This window comes from Diprion similis, chromosome 10 (genome assembly GCF_021155765.1).
Source record: "Diprion similis isolate iyDipSimi1 chromosome 10, iyDipSimi1.1, whole genome shotgun sequence".
NCBI lineage: Eukaryota > Metazoa > Arthropoda > Insecta > Hymenoptera > Diprionidae > Diprion > Diprion similis.
In genome coordinates, this window is record NC_060114.1 from 20,918,539 (window position 1) to 20,938,995 (window position 20,457).

Below are 20,457 nucleotides of genomic sequence, written 5' to 3' on the forward strand. Positions count from 1 at the left end.
TCTATATTACCCCGAGTCCGTGCTCTCTCTGAAACGTTATTGGTACGTCATGAGTTAGCGCACAGATGTCGGTGCGTAAGCGCTGCACCAAAGATTACAGCAATCGACTCGGGGTAGAGGCGTGTACGCGACCTCCACCCTTGGCGGCGGCGTTGGCTGTAGTGGTACAGAAAGGTAAAAAAAAGAGGGCATAAGAAAGAAAGACGGCAAGAGGAAGGAAAGAAAGAAAGAAAGGAGGACCGACGGGGCGAGTGGGAGAAAGAGAAAGCAGCAATGGCGCCCTAAGGGGTGGGCGGCGGGGTGGGGGGGAGGGCTGCGCGGCCCTGTCGGCGCCTGCGTCTCTATGTATGAGTGCCAGTGGCGCCGCTACGGACTTGTGTGCTGTGAGAAAGCAGGTAAGCCAACCAAGTTGAGACGTCGTTGTGGCCCCGCGGCAGCGATTACACTTCGGGCACCACGTCCCGGTCGGAGCGCAGTGTGTTTGCGCGTAGAAGAATCAGTGGCCGGCGCCCCGGTGTGTACAGGGTTTTATGATTCCGAGAGTGATTGACAGCAGGTGAACATCGGCGCCCGTGTCCGCCCTTAATTCACACGTTACATCCGCCGCTTATACTTGGGAAAATATTTCGGAGATAATACAGAAGGCGCGAGATTTAAAAAAAAAAAAAAAAAATTAATATATCAATAACAATAACAACAACAATAATAGTAACAACAGAAACAACAACAACAACAACAATAATAATAATAAATAAGGAAAGCATAGACACACACACATATATATATATATATATATATATATATGTATATGTATATATATGTATATATATATATATATAACGTTCTTCCATAGGACTGGATTTCACTACGTAACCGACCAACCACACCAAGTCCATCCATCCTTTCTCAACTGTAGGCATTCTCATTGTCTTTATAATTAAATGTCAAAACTATCGATGGTCCGGTAAATGCACCTACGTCATTGCAATCGTTGTCATCATTATCATCATCATCACGATCATCGTTATAACCATTACTACCACCATCATCGGCATCTTTGTAATCATTTACAATCACGAACTTAAAAGGTTATCCGCACCAAGAACCTACCAATTAAAACCGTCGATATAGTGTTTCGCTTAACTGTTCGTGACGTCTTGACAACGTGCCGATTACAACAAGTTTTTAAAACACCGGCAAGTAACGAGCAGAGCACTGGATTAACTTGCGTAAGTACAACACACCGTCGTTTCCTTTACCCGCATGCTTATCACGCTATACACATCGCAGGATCATCCACCCATGTCATGTGTCTATCTGCTATTTGTCAGCGACTGTATTTGTTTACCCATTTTCTAACAACCTTTTTACCATGGATTCCCCCCTGAGCCACGCTTCCTAAACGAGAGAAAACTATGTATAGGACATACATACATACACCTAGGATGAATCAGCTAAGGCTGGCACTTGGCAGTGTTACCACCCGCAGGCTGATTAGGTTCATTCCACACGCCTGCAGATTGTGCATATAACGAAGCGGTGATCAGGCCACGGGTAACCTAGCCCACGGTAGGTAGCGGATCATGGCGGTGTAAGGAACCAGCCGGATATACGCAGAAGCGCACCATGTATCCATGTGTGTTGTGTGCGTGTGTCTGTGTGTGTCTCTGCGTGTATGCGCGCATACTCACAGCGTATGCTTATCCCGATCAATACACATGTACCCGACGTGAATTCAGGCCTACCAACACACCCGCACACCTGCTGTATACACAATGTGCCCAGAGATACGGGTAGACGGAGAGGGAAAGGCGCGTTTGCGCGCACGCGTTCAAACCGCCGCGCCGTACGTCGTTTTTGCTGTGGGATTTTTATCGGAACTTGGGAAATCGATGCTCAGGAAAGCTTGCACAGCTTCGTATTTTTTTCTTCACATTGTATTTTTTTTTTTTTTTTTTTTTAGTTGTAAAAAGATAGACGAACGAACCTTGTATGTGCTACAATTGACTGCAGATGGATTTTCATAAGTAAACTTTTCTCTCGTGTGTCATGTATTTTTTATTCTTCTCTATGAATTGTAATATGTATGTACCTATACACTCACATAGCTTGACACGGTGGTTTTCATTTTTACACTTCCTTTTTCGGCTATAACTAACTATAGATTTCACCTATTTACCAATTGTGCTGTCACTGCTCTTCGGGGAATGGAATCGTTATTGCCATTTTCGGGGGTGACATTTACGAGTCAGTGACATTATACCATACATCGATCACGTCGCGACACAAGCTCCCTGAAAATTTTCTATAGATCTATGTATCACGTCACATAATATATTGACGTCACACTTCCTATTTATACGAATTGTAGTAGGAATATCCTGACTAGGTAGGTACCAATCTTCTTTTATCAGAAAATTATTTTATTCTGTGACTGATCATTTAAGTAGTCTATCCTTACTTTCAACATCCCTATTTCTCATCGATGTTCTCACCTAATCAGAGATAATCTAACGTAACAAAACATGACAATCACGATAAAACACAAGTGTCAATTATCAGACAAGACAAGATATATAATACTTGATTTATAGAATTCAATTACAAACACCAAAATTAACAAAAAGAAGTATTAATCAATAGCAACGCCTATAGTACCTATCATCATTTGGTCACATGAATACCTTGCGTATGTCGCGTGAACAAGTGTGATCCTATCAAACGTGGGCTCTCGTTAATTTTAGCCTGAAATTATTCATACGAACACCATAATTATTTGTTTTCATTGCTAAATGAAACATATTTACTACAAAAAATAGCTCAATAAAGTCCCGTAACGACTTCAACAACTGTAGGATTGACTTTATATTGGAATTTGGATTTTCTTTATATAATATATGTATAAAGAAAATGAGCTTTACCAAAACACAAGAAGCTACATGGTTGATATGCTTGTGATACCTTCCACGAATTCGAGATGAGTTTTACTGCCCAAGTATGTATTGCAGAAAATCTGAGACGAGTTCTGTACCAATTTTCCTGTTTACATGAGCCATTTATCACCATGGGAATAGCTCTTTTCTTTGATATGTGTACACGACAAATCCAGCTTCGCTGATTTCGTACAGTGTTAGTACGTGACTCGCCAAGATCTTGAAGGGTAAAAGCAATCAATGGTGTCGTAAATGTTACGAATCCGTTCGCGTCAATAATCTAACGGCAAGACGGACTTGGAATGACGTTGAAAGTTCGATAGTTTCTGAAAACTTTCATCGCGAGACCGTTTTTTGATAGTTCGGCTGTTACGCCAATCGTCGAGTAATTCGATATCAGATTCGATACCAATCGTTGTACAAACGGGAGACCCAATCCCCAAGTATCCACAGCATAATTTCACTTGAGTGAGAATTGAAAGTCAAATTTAGCGAAGGATGGAAAATTCAGTATTCCGATTGCATCCGTGGTATGGGACCGGGCTACGTAGGATCGAAACTCCTTAACATGAACAGACGAAGTTACAAACACGCAACGCGATATTAATGTAAATGCATTATGCCGGGCATCTAGTAAAATGCTAAAATGGTGGAAGTAGAAGGAAAGTGGTCGACTTCTGAGAGGTTGATTAGTCGTTTCATAAAAGGTCAGAGAATTACATATGGAGAGGTCGAATTGTTAGAGGTTTGCCCTGATGTAGCTATATAATTACAAAGGCACACTAAAATACGAATTCAAATAATCTCGTGGTACTGTCTTAACATTTCGCGTACATTGTCAAGATGCAAGTTTGGTTAGGATTGGTTGGTACGCTTTGTTCGCATTCTTGGCGAGGCAATGAAACGTGACCTTAAAACGAGGTTCTTGTAATATTGACGCGCAACGCTACTACCATCTATGTGTACCTGTGTACATGTATATTTTTATACAACGTTAACGTAGGTTTTATAATTTCCCAAAACCACCGAGTTCGTATTTTTAACTCCGTGGTCAAGTCGAGCAACGTACAAGATAATGGCGGACATATTTGGACAATATCGCTGCAGAGACACATACAAAGACTGTTCCGATGGGGGAAAATCCATGATTTTCACAAACCAATTTCCACTCTGAAACGTGTGTGCGCGTGCTTTCTTTCTTAAGCATCACATCATACCTACAATAATGTAGGATAGTATTACAGGAGAGAAAACGTCGTAGGCTGTCAAGGTGGAAAGAACATACCGCGTGAGGGACTCGTAATTAAACGGTAATTATTCCGAAATTTCACTGCAGTTCGCGCAATGACCGTAGAATAATCATCGAAAAAGTCGGAGGTATGAATTTTCGATAGAGGCGCCCTATTGTCGTGTTGGTCTAGTGTGTCCCACATGAGCCTTGACGCCAAGAATATCCACGCGGCCAGCTCCCCAACTCAAACTCTGCCCTGGTGGAGTGAGTATTCCGATCTTGGATATCTATACGCAGTGGATAGTTGTTACATACACTGAGTGTGACTATTGCATTAATAAAAAAGATGAAGAAAAAACTTTGGTTTCCCGTAGGATAGTGTTGAGAATTTCAGCCAAATGAGAAGAATTTCAATCCTGGAGTTAACCGCGCTTGATGCTCTCATCGGCAAGTGTATACCTATATTGTACCTATAGCTAGTTTTTGAAGAATTATATTTTCTTGTTATAACTTCGCCTCTAGCCTGTAGTTGCAGAAACAAACTTGAAACAGAGTTTCTCCTGCCCTGTTTACTCAAGCTTAATATCCACAGAAGAAATATACCGATGCAGAGACGTAGAGTTGGCAAAATTTGTTGCATTAGTTTTGCAACTACTGAATTGCTTTCCATTCTTGCGATTGCATGACTTTTCGTTTGCACAAGCTCCTCGACTAGTCTCGCGTAGAAAAGGGGTTGCCGATTACACACGTAGTCGACAGGCATTTGATTTTAGTCAAAGCCTGCCAAGTGTGAGGTCAATGATCCTATAATTCCATGAACTTATCCGGCTCGTGCTAGATTATTTGTACACCTGCATATTCGAGGTTCAATGTTGACTGACTCCGATACAAGCATGGAACGGAGAAAAGAAGAAAATAACTGGTATTGCTCAAGCCAATTAGCTGCAGTTGCAATTCCCACAATAAGAACACCTGAAGGCTGGCGATCGCCTTAGCAATCAACGACCGGTGAACAATTCATTAATGACTTTGGATCACTGTAAACCAGACGTTGTTATCACTCCCCATACAATGTCAAAAATTGGATTTTTCAACTTCTGTCATTCGGTTCACTATAGATTGTTATCAGTGACGTTTGAAAATCACGTTTTTTGTGTTATGGTCATTCCCGCCAAGAACATTTCAACGACTAAAGTTAGATAGTCGCAATCAAAAATAACAAAAATTTTACTAATTGTAAACCACCGAATCGTTGTGGAAACTGCTAATCTATCTGAGGTAAATAAAAAAAAATTAACCAAAATAACTCAGTGAGAACGAATTTCATGTAACAATATTGTAATTCAATACTGGATTACCAATCAAATAGAAATGTTTATCATTTTCAAATTACACTCATAGCTTGAGTCCAACTCACTGTGTCAAGATTTGGGATGATTTTCTGCTTAAATACCAGCAAAGAGGGAAGTTGAGTGAAAAAAAGGAAAGCAATTAAGAATCTTTTGAGAACCAGGTCAACGTGATGCGATCGATTGTTGGCCTCCAACTGACGTCACAAATACTTTTAGCCAAGACAGCTCGCATCGGAATTAGCCTTATTCTAAATTGGAACACACCCATGTGTTCTTGTTCTTCGTAGGCGAATATAAGTGGCTCCTCAAATTTGACAGTAATTAACCATCGAATAACATAGACTTGACCAACTCTTTTGAACCAGCCTAGGTGAGGCTGAGATTGATAAAATTTTGGTTGACATTTCGACTGACATGAAGACTTTTCGTACGTGTTTTTTCAATCTTTAGCCATACAACGCGAAATGTCATAGATTGGTTGCAGAGGAGCTTACCTAAGTGCTCATTAATCCGGACCATACAAATTTGCATTTATAGAGTTGAATAACGCGGCGCGACAATTGAAGTTAGAAACGCGATGAACCGGCGTGCAAGGTAACCAGAATTCCAAAGCGTGCTTGTAACACAAGGGAATCACGAAGCAAAAAGTAAAGCCCCAAAGCAAAGTGAAAGATTGCCTCATTAAAGTCCAGCGGAGTATAAAAAAACCGAACTCTAGTTTTTCATTCCATATAACAGTTTATATTCTCTCTAGTACAAAGCCTTCGCAAAGATAGTCTGATCTTCGTTTCAATTGCATTCCGTTCGTTTGAGACCCCGCGAGGCTAGACCATGGCGTTCCGAAATTAGTATTTTGAATGATTGACGTCATCAGGGTTGAGCGGTGTCACGAACAGAGACTAACTTGTTATAAGATTGCGTACTCGACGATCATTATAGCCGATTGTACCTTTCATTGATCCTAACTCTGAGTGCTTTGCGTCACTGCAGTATATGTGACAAGATAAAGGTGTACTTAGGCACAAAATACATACACTCGTACTGTGTAAGCGCGTGCTTCAAAATTGTTTTCCTCAACATGTGTAGCCCAGAAGTTGATATCTATACTGATTGCTGATTGACGATTGATGATGGTAAAATTATACGACAGTGATGTGTGAACATCGTTCGGCGAAAAAGTTTGGTGACACGGAAGAGAGCTGCAGATTTGATTATACATATATCGAGCCCATATTCCGCGAGCGATCGGAAGAAGGTCGTAAATATTTTACGGCCTACGTGGGTCGAAGGATAAGTCTTCAGGTGTGTGTATGTATGTATGTATATATATGGACTCACGCCATTACTTGAAGCAAGAAAAAAGCCAATTATACGCTTGCGAAACCGAAATTATATGCTGGGCGTTGATTGCCACCTTTCATTGCTTATCTTACGCTGATTAGCGATAAAGCTTTTCATCAACTCTAAACGTTCTCGGTCGATACCATTCGTTGCGTATTATTATACCGGCGTCGAAGTTCCAAGTCGTAAAAATCTTTAGCGGAATAAAAGTTTGGACTATTAGTCGAATATCTAAGAACATTAAGTAACAGAAAGTTATCATTTTGTCGCCGTGCAACATGTATGAGTACTATATTATGGTGGGAAATAAAAAAATCTCTCCCTTTCTCTCTCTTTTGGTAGTGTAATTCTAGCATCATCTGCTGTTCATGGCCACTGACAATGAGCTTCGCTTTGTGCGAAAAAAAGTGCTCTTCTTTTTTCTTTGATTTGGTTTCTTTCTTTTGTACACAAGGAAACAAAAGGTACCATCTTTTCCGAACTTTTTACCTTTGCAATTTGTTCCCACGTAATGAAACTGAGGCCATTCTGAATATGCCACACTTATTTATGTATATATACACCCCAATAAACTCCTATCTACTTGAAAATGAAACGAGACATTTGTCTTAGGTACACATCTATCTACAGTCGAAGCCACGCCCTGCAATACGTGTACAGCAAGGAAGTATAGATAAATGTCAAGAGAGGTGATACTTTTTGTATTCGCAAACCATGCCGTCGTAAGTGGCTTGACGTATTTGCATCGGAATCAAAGATTCTACGGGATGTAAACAAGCTTGAACTGATATAGTTATCGGCTATGGGTGTGGTGAAGTCAGTTTATCATGACGCGACGGTCGTCCAATTATCTAGAAAATTTTGCCCAGCCCCCTGCAGCAACAATATTGACGAAATAATTTCAGCGAAAATTGGAGGCTTAAGTTAATAAAGACTGGTAAATATACGCAGGGTGTATACGGGAGAGAAAAACCCATAGCCGTAAAACCTGAAAATTAATATGGCGATACCACGAAGGAGAACGAAGAAATAGTGAGGAAATTGATTGTTATTGGGAAAACTGCGTATGATGTTTTTGTTTTCGATGTTTTTTTTTCTCTCCTCTCTTACTCTCACCGAAGGTGGCCACCGTAACGGTCAGCTTTTGTCTGATAGTATACGCGGCCAAGAGAAGTTTAAATTCAATGGAAACAAACCAGTTTGAAAATCAGATATGATATGCTATTGTTTACGGTGAATCGGCAGTATTCTACCATTTCAAACATGTCGACAGGAACTGTCCGTAGGTCATGAATAACACGATACGAGTATTACCTCTTGCAGATCAATGTGTAGGAGTATAAGAACTCGGGAGCAACGTGAGAACGGTAGTCTATACCGATTTATGTATCGGTGTTGAACTTAGTTTGCTAATTGACACTGAAACAATTTGTTTGGGTACAGAAAATCAATTCGCAAATGATGAGGGTCAAAGGGTTTGTAATAGGATTAAATTTGTTGGGTAGTATCCGTGCTAGGATCAAAGTCCGAAGTTCGAAGGAAGTGAGAAAAGCGAAACAACTGACAAAACGAAATAAATCCGTATAACCATGTTCCGAATTCGTCACGGCTGTATTTGCTTTCAGCGAGTATCTTCAGATCGGCAATAGGTACAACAGATGTAAGTATAGCTTAATGTGGAAGTGTGGGTGTTCCTAAAAGGCTGGTGAAAAGGTTTGCTGTCTTCTACTCACGGCTGATGGCGCCAGGCTGAGGAATCAATAAGATTTAGTCTGGTTGCTTTTCTAACCCCCGTCGGTCGCGGCCTACATAATAAAGCAGTCGGCCATACGCCGCCTCAATATCGCGTCTCAACGTCTGGCGTCGTCGTCCTGGATCCGTAGGCTACTCTATACCTTGTCCAACAGCTACCGACACAGGTTCCCAATAATTCGTGGCTAAATATTCGCGAGATAATTATCCTTAGATGATGAGGCAAACTGTCGTGGCGCTGTTGGTCAGAAGCTCGATAGTAAAGAACACTGCATGAAAGAGTTATCCTGTAAGTGAAAATTGACGTCAACTGCAAAGAGTTACTTCATTCACTTCCGCGATAACATGGATTATCATTTTCGCGTGTATCGTTAGGTGAATTCGATTCCCATTATAAGCGGATGTGCAGAAGTAGGTTAACCGTGGATAAACACCTAAAGTTGTCGATAAACCCTCCGAGAACCCTTAAACTCGACAAAATCCTTCGCCTCTCCTCATTGGAGCGCTTCTTCTTTTCCTCGCTTGAACGTATCGACTTTCTTCGACGCGTATACCGACGAAACAGAGAGATCCAACTCCACGCCGTAAGGACAACGCGTTATCCATCCTTCTATTCTACAGGCAACATTGAATTTACGTACTAATGATGCAGTTACTCGCAACGAACGTTAAATTACCATAAAAAAAAATCATTTCAACAAAAGACACGGAATGTAAATCCTTATACTGGTATTTCCGAAGTTGGCAACGAACTATCCGATGAAGGAATTTAATCACATGAGCCATTTTCAGTGCGGTTATCGTTAAGGTGACGATGCATCACTCCTACAAATTGCAAGGCCCCATACACCTAAATTTGGAATTCTTCTTCGAGCTGAGAATTTCAAAAATCTTTTCAGCGGATGTTGAATGAGCTACACAGTCATCGATGCCGAAGAATGCCGATGTAGTCACTCATCCTTGTTTCAAAGTAAAAATTAATCATAGATGATACGTATTGACGACAATGTCGATGACGATTTATTTTTATGAAGTCATCGGATCTTTCTATATTATGACACCGCCTGTCCAGAGAATCCAACTGAATTAATTATACATGGAAACGCGGACGTGAATCGGTGAGGAACGTGCTGATGACGCGCCACTGGATACGAACTGACGTCATCGCCCTCACCTATGTACCTTTACAACGTACCTCGACATCTATGCAAATTACTGGGTGGCTCAACCGGTCGTTGTACAGTTCTTATTCAGCCGTTGTATCACAAGACTTATGACGCAATGGAGATTGGATTAGCAGATTCTTCGCTAGTTTAGGAATTGTTTGAATGTCTTTAGACCACAGTGCAGATCCCGTGGAACGCAATCAATTTGCAGAACCTGCAGCATTTCTAAACTTGGCTTACCGTGAATTCAAACTTTGTGTCTGTTCAATGAATTAAAATTTCTTCGGGAATATTCATTTCGTGTTCATATACCTTCGTTTCCGATGGTGGTGCCAATTCTCAATTCCGTCGGCTAAAAGAAGGAAGCGAAGTTACGCGCAGATCATTATTGGTATACTATTATAACGCAACGAAGGTAGATGGCGCCATTGTAGTGTCGTGCATTTTTGATCGTGTCGAGCGGTGAATTGTGAGGCAAACTTTTTTTAGTCATGCTGGTTCCACAAACAAGCCTTATAATCATCGCGTCACGCATCAAGTAGGAGTCAATGTGATGGTAAAATTTCAGCGTATCAACGTGGTCAAATAATTAAGAACAATAAACAGATGGAACTGAATTTACAGTTTGTATAGAGCTGGCAATTTGGCAAACCTCATAAATTGTACAGTCGAGGAAACGTGTTTTGTGTGGGCACGCATAAGAGGACCCGGATCTTATTTATATACCTACATTTCAAGGCCACGCTGCTGTATCTCGCGACGAATCACTACTAGAGCACAATCTGCTTTGTTCAGGTAAAAAAATTCAAATCTAGATACCACAAGTATGTGACACCTGCATTAAAGAAGAAGAGCCCGATCTGCTGTTTTCTTGCTCAGCCTTTGCTGTGTTTGCTATTTGTTAGTTTTTCGTTTTCCCTTTCAGTTACCGTTCTCTTATAATACACGCATCGTGTTCCATACCAAAATTATATCTGTTATTATCTCGCTGACTTTTTGGTAGTTAATGTGGTCGCTGTGAATTATGAACTAGAGAAGAGTGATGGACATTCTTTTCTTCGCACTCATCGCTAATTCCAGTATAAACCAGGAACTCAGTACACGCCTGGTTTGCAGTCGGCTAGTTTATTGGCCTAATCGCTGGAAACCTAATCAGCTATCGCGGCTAGTATAATGGTGGGGGGCTACCGTCGCCAACCCTCCGAACGTTCCTGAGTGTCATCCATTTGAATGCGTCGAATTTGTCAAGTGTCTAACCGTCAGGAGAGTGATAGGAAATCTCATTTTACTAATGCATCAGCAGCAGCAACCGAACCTAACCTAACCTAACCTAACTCCGCTTGAACAGCTAAAGTACCAGCGCATAATCAACGATTACCGCAGAATTATTATCTTGAAATACATTTTTTTAACTGACCTATAACCGTTCAGTGAATAACATCTTAGTGGAATCGTTAACCGCAATTGTATCACGCCTTGTAATTGTGTTGCTGTGGAAGATCGAACCGTCGATTTATTCTCGACGAATCTTTCGCCCCACGTTAGATAAACCCAACTTTATTCATGCTGTCAATTCGCATTCACGCTATTCCATTACCCACTAACCTACTTGAAGGAGTTTGCTGATTTCCTTTCTATCGTCGAAAGTTTGTTACCGCGTGTCACAATTTCATCCTGTTTTACCGTTTTGGTATCATGCACCAGTTACAGTTATCACTTTCTCGCAAGAAATGATTAGCTTCACTGTCAAAACAACGAAAAATTTAATCTTGCCTTGTGGCAATACGCATTCGAACCCAATAGCTTCGGTCGTATAGTGTGGAGATGACGTCACTTTTACTATCGAGGTAACGCCATGTATGAATGTACCTGTATCGTCGTAACTAATCAACGGTTGTTGGAAATGTTCAAATCTAGGAGAAGATAGTTTTGAGAGGATCATGAAAATTCTAACTGCACGCACTTTTACTGAGAACACGTTGCAAATAATATAATAAAGCACATGACCAGATTTCACGCAAATGCTCGGCTTGAAAAAATTTTTTGATAAAAAATTGAAGAAGAGTTGCTTCATCTTTTTTTTTTAAGTTGGTTCTAATTTTTCTCACAGAAAGTGTTACATGCATTACCGACTGTACAAACGGCTTTGCGATATCGGTCTAATCTTAAGTTATACATAAAAAATTACCACGCTATTTTCATGGCCTATAAGAAATCGATACAACGGATCCTATATTTGAAATTAATTTCCAACGAGAATCGAATCGTACTCGAAGGTCCTGAAAAATCTAATGCAATAGCGAGCTAGCGTCATCGACCGTTTTGCTCGGCCTGCAATGTGCCACATCCTATATTTGTAAGAATTCTAACGTACAACCTGGTGAAGTCTACTTTACCAGCTGCACGTGATTCCAATCGCTGCCTTTCTCAACGCCATATTGGAATGGCGAAGTAAAGCCTCGTCGCGTGCTGCTGTTCAGTCAGTGGGAATACTAGGAACGCTACCTGCAAATGACCAATTTCGTAAAGTTTTACCGTTCAAAAATCACGAGGCTGCTCATATATCGACAACAAAACAAGATCACGGAAGGAGCTCAGGAGCGTGGCAGTTTCCGGTTCTCAAACCGGATGTATTGCTGAGGCGTTACTTCCTGAGGCATGGCATAAATTTGTTTTAACTATTTTGTGCCGGCAGGATGCGCATTGAACGATCGATTTCACTTCTCACGTTCAAAAAGATTATATACGGCAGGCCCATCACGCCCGACCTTGACGTCGACGCAAAAAATTGTTTAGTGGTTAGGTTCGGCTCACAGATGCCGATCTGTTTGTCCTCGTTGAAGCCGGGAAATTTTTGCCCGTCAATAGATTGGACAAGAGGAAGAAACTGCCAACGTACGACCCTGTTTTGAAATATTTTTAGCAGTTGCCTAATCGCTTTCAAGGCAGGGCCGTAAACTGTTGGCAAAAGAGTCCCGAACTTTCAAACAATGTCAAAATTTAGTATAAACATGCTATAAAGAAGTCGCCGGCGACGTAACAAAACCTGTTCCTGGGCAAATTTTCGCCTCAAATCTTTTCTTAGACGTTCGTTTTCGGTATGCCTAGGTAGGCTCCGTGTATACTCTCCAGAATATTTCCAGCTGCCAAAAGCAGCCAGTAATGGTATGAGAAGTGGAGAAAAAAAACATTGTCTGCAAAGATTTTTCCTCTCAACTCGCATTATACGCTCGAACGTGTATTCAGTCGCCGATTGACCGGTTGATGGAATTCAACATGCGATTCCTTTGACTTCCCTTTTTGATATTAAAGATACGGTAGGATTCACTCTCGTATATCCTTTTTTTGCGACTGCCTTATACGCGGACCTGGTAAAGTCCTAAATTGATCTCGCATCAGCCCTCTGCAGAGCCACATTACTCATCGGTTGTGTTTGGCGCTCGTGCGGTAAGGTGGATTCATCAATTACACCCTAAGCTGATCCAGACGCCTGCACGTCAGCCTCTTCCTCTCCACATACTTCCATCAACGGGGGATTAAACTTCTTCTTACAACCGTAGTAAGGAAAGCGGGGTAAAAGATTTCGGGTGGATAAATGCTTATTCGAGCCCTGAACGACGAACACCCTGATATTCCTCATCCGTAGCTCCACCGTCTGTTCAAAAGCCTACTGTAGGCAAGCGAGGTAACCTATAATAACCAGGTCAACCATGGATAGGGATCTGTATCATCATTAGAGGTGCAGCCTGACAGAAGCGCGACGAGACCGGGTATGACTATAGAAGAGGACGGGCGCGTGACGGACTCTTATCGAGACCAACGTTGACCGTGTCAACAAGGAACGACGTTGAGGACGGGACAGAAGTGTATCCAAGTGCAAGCCACAGGTGCATTGGCACCAGGTCAAACTTGTCTCGACGCGCATTGTTTCGCGCTGCCTCATCAGGTTACCTACCCATTCCATAGCGTGCAGTTTAGTTTGAATTCTTTTTTTTTTTTTCAATAGGCATTTCGTAGATGATTGATTCTTTTTCTTCTTCTTCTTCTTCTTCGCAAGTATCTTGTTTAGCTTTCGATATTTATTTTTCTTCGTCTATTTCCCTTTACTTACATCCGGCTCTGCAGCGAGTTAATTACTTCTCTCAATAAAACACACCGTTTGTTTCTCGCAGTTTTATGTATCCATCGCTACCTATAACGGCGCGGTGCGGTGGTCATCTTCGAAACGAACATCGGATCAGCCTGCGAAGATTTTACATCTTGTTATTCTCCGAGTTTTTTGATTATTGTTATTACTATTTTTTTCTTTACAACTACCATCAAATTCTCGCGTAATTACTTCTTTCCGTAAACTATTAGAATCGAATAACCTTCTCGCAGCTTCGACCAACACTGTTGGTCTCCAATAATCTTATGACAACGATAAATCAAGGAAGCATTTGCAAACCTTGAAATAACTAGAACAAATTATTCTCGTTCGAAATTTCCTCCATATTACTTATAGCAGCAGAGGACTATGCGTGGGTGATTATATTACGAATTCTTAATCGAATTTTGCACCTCTGTGACAAACTGCATTATTACGAGTAGGTTAGGTAGGTATCCTTTATAAGCTGATGAGTGTATCTATAATGTAATAGAACGACAATAAATTCCGGAAGCGTGGAGCGTTGCGTTAATACCTAACGTCATACCTACAATGTGTACACGTGAATACACACGTTCAAATGTATCGCAGCATGCACGTCGAATCGATATTTTCATATAATGATTCACACATACGTCCGCGCGTCTGTCTGCTCCAAGTCTTTCGTTCCGTCTGGTCTCCAGATTAAAGTTAAATCTTAGCTAACCACCTGGCGTCGAGACACTGTTGATGACGCGCGGGGTTAGAACGAGGCCAAAAATTCCTCTTTTTTTTCTTTTCTTCTTCTTTTTCTTTCATTTATACTTAATGACGAAACGAGAACGGAGTGACCCGAATACAATCAGCGTAAAATTTTTTGCAGAATTTTTAATTTATCTCAACACCCGTAGCTACTTGAATTCACACCTGCACATCCTATAACATATGTGCTGCATTCTTCTTAGAGTTAATTAAACTTCGAACTGCTGTGTTTATTCCCTGCAACAGATCAATGATCTCTGCACCCGAGCCATTTGATATCGAACGGAACATCGAATCGAGGCCAGAAGTTCATCCTCAAAGTTTTTCATCTAGCCTAACATCAAATCCCGATCAATTAACTTGCCCGACACTCGAGATGAGTCTGAGGTTTCTTGTATTATTACAACGTAACGCACATCGATATATGTGTACATATATAGGTATGTGCGTGTATATGTAAAAACTGTTATAATTATAAGATTTTCATCCTTATATACTACAACTTTCAACGAAGTATATTATAGACAGAAAAGAAATAGTTAATTTTTATGCATGCTACACATCTTGTTGCTGTGATTATAATTTTTGTTTCATAATATATGGTGTAGCATACATTTAACAACGCATGTGCAGCATATGTTCGTTGTACTGGGATTGTCACTTTGCAATGCGTCATCTGGTAGAAAAAGATCAAGCTAATACAAGCAGGCTGACAGCTGAGCGTTGACTGTGTTTTTTCGCTTGTGGTTTGTAGAACAGGTATATTATTGATTATGTTTCACCACCTTATGTAATATGAGTAATTTGAAAGTTCAAGAATTACGATTTTCCGCCATTAAAATAAAAAACTTAGGTTATGTGGTGATAAAATGGCGCCGACAACCAGGCTATGACGTTACGCGGACATTTTTCAATATATCCGTGTAAGATGTCTACATTTAGATACGTAAACTGGTTGCATTTCGACTGTACATACTAGTTTTTTTTAAATCATTCAATTACGAATAAGATAATAGATATTTACTCTGGCTACTTCACTGTTGACGAGACATTTATCATCAGGAATCAGGTCTGTGCTTAGTAAATTTGGCACCAACGTTTTTGATCGCTCCTTAATTTTCATATTCAACGTTTGACTTGAAACATTTTTCTATTAATTCTATACTGCTCGCAGTTTTATTGTTTTTAAATAACAACAAAAGTGCAGATAATAATGCGGAAATACGTGCATGCAGATTCTCGTTCACGCTGCAGCATAGAAAAGATCGGTGCTGACGAAGTCGCCGTCGAAGGGCAGGCCAATGGAACGTTTCATAAATAGCCAACCGGCGACCGCAGCGACACGCGACGACAATTCGAATCGCAACCCCAACTTTCAATCCGAATACTCCGAATTCCATTTTGACGGTGCGGTCGTCGGCGCTGACATCACGACGACGAACTCGACCTAGAAGATCGACGGCAGTCTCAGGACACAGGCGCGCGCAGACGCGTCGATACGTGATACTTACATACTAGCGTGTGTTTATATATAGACGCATCTTTATCGCCACCGTCGCGTCATCCGTCTAGACCGGTGGTATAATTTTACCAAAAAATTTCTTTACACCAAAGATTAAATTAACCAGTATAATTAGGCATAACAATATACCCTGTACACTAAGCGCATATTTTCATTTCAAAATTGAACAAATTCAAAGAACAAGAAGAAGAAAACTTAGTATAACTTGATAGAATATTTTCCCTCTCTGCAGATATTTCATTTGAAATATCGGAAAAAAGCATCTGTGACGGTACATTGTTTTTCCCTTCTTTACAGTTTTTCTCATGATTCAATTGTTTCAACACTTCGCCACCGTTTGCACCGATGAAATTAACAAAGAAGGTAAAAGCGCGTGCAGTAATTGCGCAACCAAACTATGAATCGTTTCGGAAAACACTGGCATAGACGTAATGTAAATATAGAGTCGTACGACAATGACTGCTGGGCTTTGCCCTCGAAAATTTGTCGGTCTCTCAGACATTCTGACGCAACGAAGCGCTGCTTCCTTCTCGTCATGCTTCTTCGACAGACGCGTGTATACGTATTATGTATTGACGCGGCTAGTTCTTTAAAGAAAATCTCGAATGTCACAGCGGCGGGCGATGGATAAGATGGGGGGAAAGGGAAACGAGCGAAGAGACGAAAGAGGCCGAGAAGAGGCGGGGGAAACGTAGCAGCCGCCGTAACAATCCGCACTAGCTCTTTCTTATTACACCTACTCGCATCGCTGTACGACCTACAATTCGTTTAAAGAAGTAAAGCAGTTCTTATATGCCCCACGTTCAGCGCTCGAATCGGACGGAAATAGAATGACGCGCCTTGAACAACGTGATCCGCGGCGATGGCAACGCCGATGTGGCGCGGCGGACACGCCGTTCAGCCTTTCTTAAAATTTACGTTGGCATAATGTAATACCTGCCCACCCTTCTCCTCCATCGACGACGGATCGATGCTAAGGAATTCAAGGCGGGATCATTCGTTCTCATCGTCAGCCTTTCCTTTCATTTTTTTTTCTCCCTAGTGCGCAAAATAGCACATTCCCGCACTAGTACGGGAAAAATAATATTGCTCAACACGTGCGGGAATCACCTACTTTGCAGACTAGTTGCGCAATTTACTATACTTCAAAATATTATCGTTAGCTACTTGGATATTTTTACTTACTTACTCTCTTTCCCGTGTACGCCGGAAGAGTACGATTAAGGATGCATGGATTTGAACAAGAGGTTCAACCGGAGCAGATCAATTTAAATGCAATTAGGAAAACTTCCGTGTGATTCAAAAAAAAATTTGAACACATTATTATTAACAAAATTGGAGAAATCACATCATTCTACTATTTTAGTACGAAAAAATCAATCTAGTTCGTCGGATTCTGACGGAAAGTGTAGCTCATTTCATTCATAAATTAATTTTCGATAAGTCATATTTGAGACGGATTTTTCGTGAGGTTTTTCGTTGGCGGAATAAATCCGGTATTTTATGAGCAATCGTTGAAATTTATAGATGATGGATTTACGATTAAGTAAGAAATACTTGATTGCTACTCAAAATCAATCCCAGACCTTTTATGAAGAATTCATTTACGAATAAAATGAACTATCTTTCATCAGAATATCGGGCAAGCGATGTAGATTTTCGGTTGAAAAATAAAGAACAACGGTATTTCTGGTATGTTATTATAATAATAAGGTGCTTACAGTTGGAAATCAATGTTCTGAATATTTTTTCCTGTATCACACGTGGAGTTCATACATGTAGAGTTATATATATGTAAGCTACTTTTTTTAGGTTAGATTTAGTGAGACGTTTCAAGCCTTTGCTTAATTACGTTTTTGTTTGAACGTTTTTATTGACTAGACCGTACATTTCATACATCCAATTAATTTCTTGGTCTATTTATATCGAACTATATTTTCCCTGCGAGTATAACCTAAGTATTGCATCTAATTACACAAGTTTTGTCCGCCGTGTTTTTCCTCTCTTTGAATTGAATTTCTGGTAAACTTAATGTGATCAAGGAATGTGTCTAACGAGATAATGAGCACCGATAGTAATTATCATATCGGCGGAAGTTATGTACGTTGAGCTGATCCAGGAAACATGGTCGCGAATGAACCTTTGTCTTCGTGTAACTTCGTTAAAAACTTTTGGCTCAATTTTCCTAGAACAATACGAAACGGTCTTCTGCGCAATCCATCGTGTAATAGCCGCGTTTCAAGGTATTCGGAGAACTAGTTAACGATCTGCACCTATAGAAACCGGTTGCTGTGCCCAAAAGTGAATAGCTCAGAAGAATTGGATTAACAATGGTAATTCTTTTCTCTATTGCCATATTAAACACGGAAAAACTTCGCGGTAAAGAATCTCGAGCACTCCCATCATTGTTCGTCTTCAAGGTAATCCCTCCCGAAAACTGACAGTGAAACGATAATAGAAACCACCATTTGTATAATTGACGGCATATGTACACAGTGATTCGTAAATATTTAAAACTTGGATGGATACATCGATTAGATATCGATATAAGATATTTAAGGAACAAGATATTTGGAGAGCACCAGAGTAGATATCCATTAGATATCCGGAGGCATGTTATGGATCGGTCGACACATTTTTTTTAGACTATTAGACACAATTTCTATCCAACATGCATCGCATTCCGCATGACGTAGAAATTCTCTCAATTCACATCTCAAATCTCTGCCGAAAAATGAATAACATCTTTTTCCAACTCAATCAGTATGTTTGAAAAGAAAACTTCACATTCAATTGGAAAGGTAATTTCATCTTCGGAAGGTGAAATTCAACGGGCTCTGGGTAAGAAATCGATCATTCATACCGAAACAATGTGCACCGATTTTGCTTTCAGGATCTTTCACTATCTCAACACTTCACCACATACGTTATTGCGATTCAACCGATAAGGCTTTCCGCTGTTTGAAATAATTATTTAGACTCCATATCTAGCTAAGACAGAACTGGCAATGAGTATTAATTACCGGGAAAATCCCAAGAGGAGGAAACTGTAGCTTTTATTTGGTTTCCATGACGAAAACGGGAAAAAATTCTAACAATATCCACTCGTTTCAAAAGCTTACAATCAGTCCCACCGTCAAGGGATTTCCAACATATGTGATAACGTCATAGTTAGTTTTTAGTCAAGTCAATTTAGGTTAAATCAGATTGCATGAAATGATTTAAGGATGCATTTGGTGTACAATCAAGTAACGAAGCTTACAATCAATCACCGAAATAATGTGCGATAAGTTTTATCAGAGCACTATCATCCTAGTACAAAAAAAATTCACAACTATAAATTTTTATCCGAACAGTTTAATAATTGATGGTCTGTCCAATTTCAATTGATGATGACTCGCCCCGTTTGTAAATGAATTCCACATAAAACACTTGATATGATATTTTGATAAAATGAACATATTTTGGCATACAGCATTAGTTTATTATGCATCACTTGTGTTGATTTTAAGGTTATATGGTTAATTTGAGACTTGAATAAAAATCGTGATTTCTGGAAATTGTATTTTTGTTGCAGTTCTTTCATTAAAGAAAGAAAAGCAGAATAGTATGATGTCTAAAAATGTTTTGTCAACTGAATTCTCCCGCTGCAAATTCACTTTTTTCTGTCAATGCTTTCCACATTGAAAGGATATTTTTAAACCTAACGAGTCAACTTTATTCCGCAATTTTTTCGCCCAAACATTTTTTTGGCTGAACCGTATACACCTGACGCATACTTAAGGCCCATGCTGTGAAAATTAGACAACTCTTTAAACCAGTGTTAGTGTGCAGAATTTGCAAACAAGATCTGCTGTGAAGTCACGGCCTCATAATTTTGGTGTGTAGATACAGTGAAAAATATGGCGGCCAAAGTTGCGCCTGATACCATTGGCACATGCCTGGTTCAACAAGGCTTAAGAATATCGTTGACCCGGGTATCCATGCAGTTCGGTCGGTGTATTAGGCGAGGTGAAGCCATACTATGTTCAGTCTTATCGTTAGTTGATGCTGAACAGACCTATCGTTTCATTACCTTAATGATGTCGACGATTACCACCAGTAGCTTCGTAAACAAAATCTCACCGATCCGAATATAAACTGAATATGTGTATACGCGTATGATACAGCACGTACCCTACAGCACGGATCGCCGAGGAATTGAGTTCTTTCTATAAAAATCCTCAGCTCGATCAGAGTTCCTCCGAACAATGGCCGAACGGTTGGTTCAGA

General features: G+C 40.3%; 1 protein-coding gene across 2 annotated transcripts in view; it reads left to right on the forward strand.

Moving 5' to 3' along the window:
* Positions 1-320: 320 nt before the first annotated feature.
* LOC124411981 (plasma membrane calcium-transporting ATPase 3) overlaps positions 321-20,457 on the forward strand; it is a 108,085-nt gene continuing 87,948 nt past the window's right edge. For both annotated transcript variants that reach the window (XM_046891574.1, XM_046891575.1), the window contains exons 1-2: positions 321-556; positions 854-1,229. The gene's annotated coding sequence lies outside the window, so the exon portion shown is untranslated. The remainder of the gene's footprint in view (positions 557-853; positions 1,230-20,457) is intronic.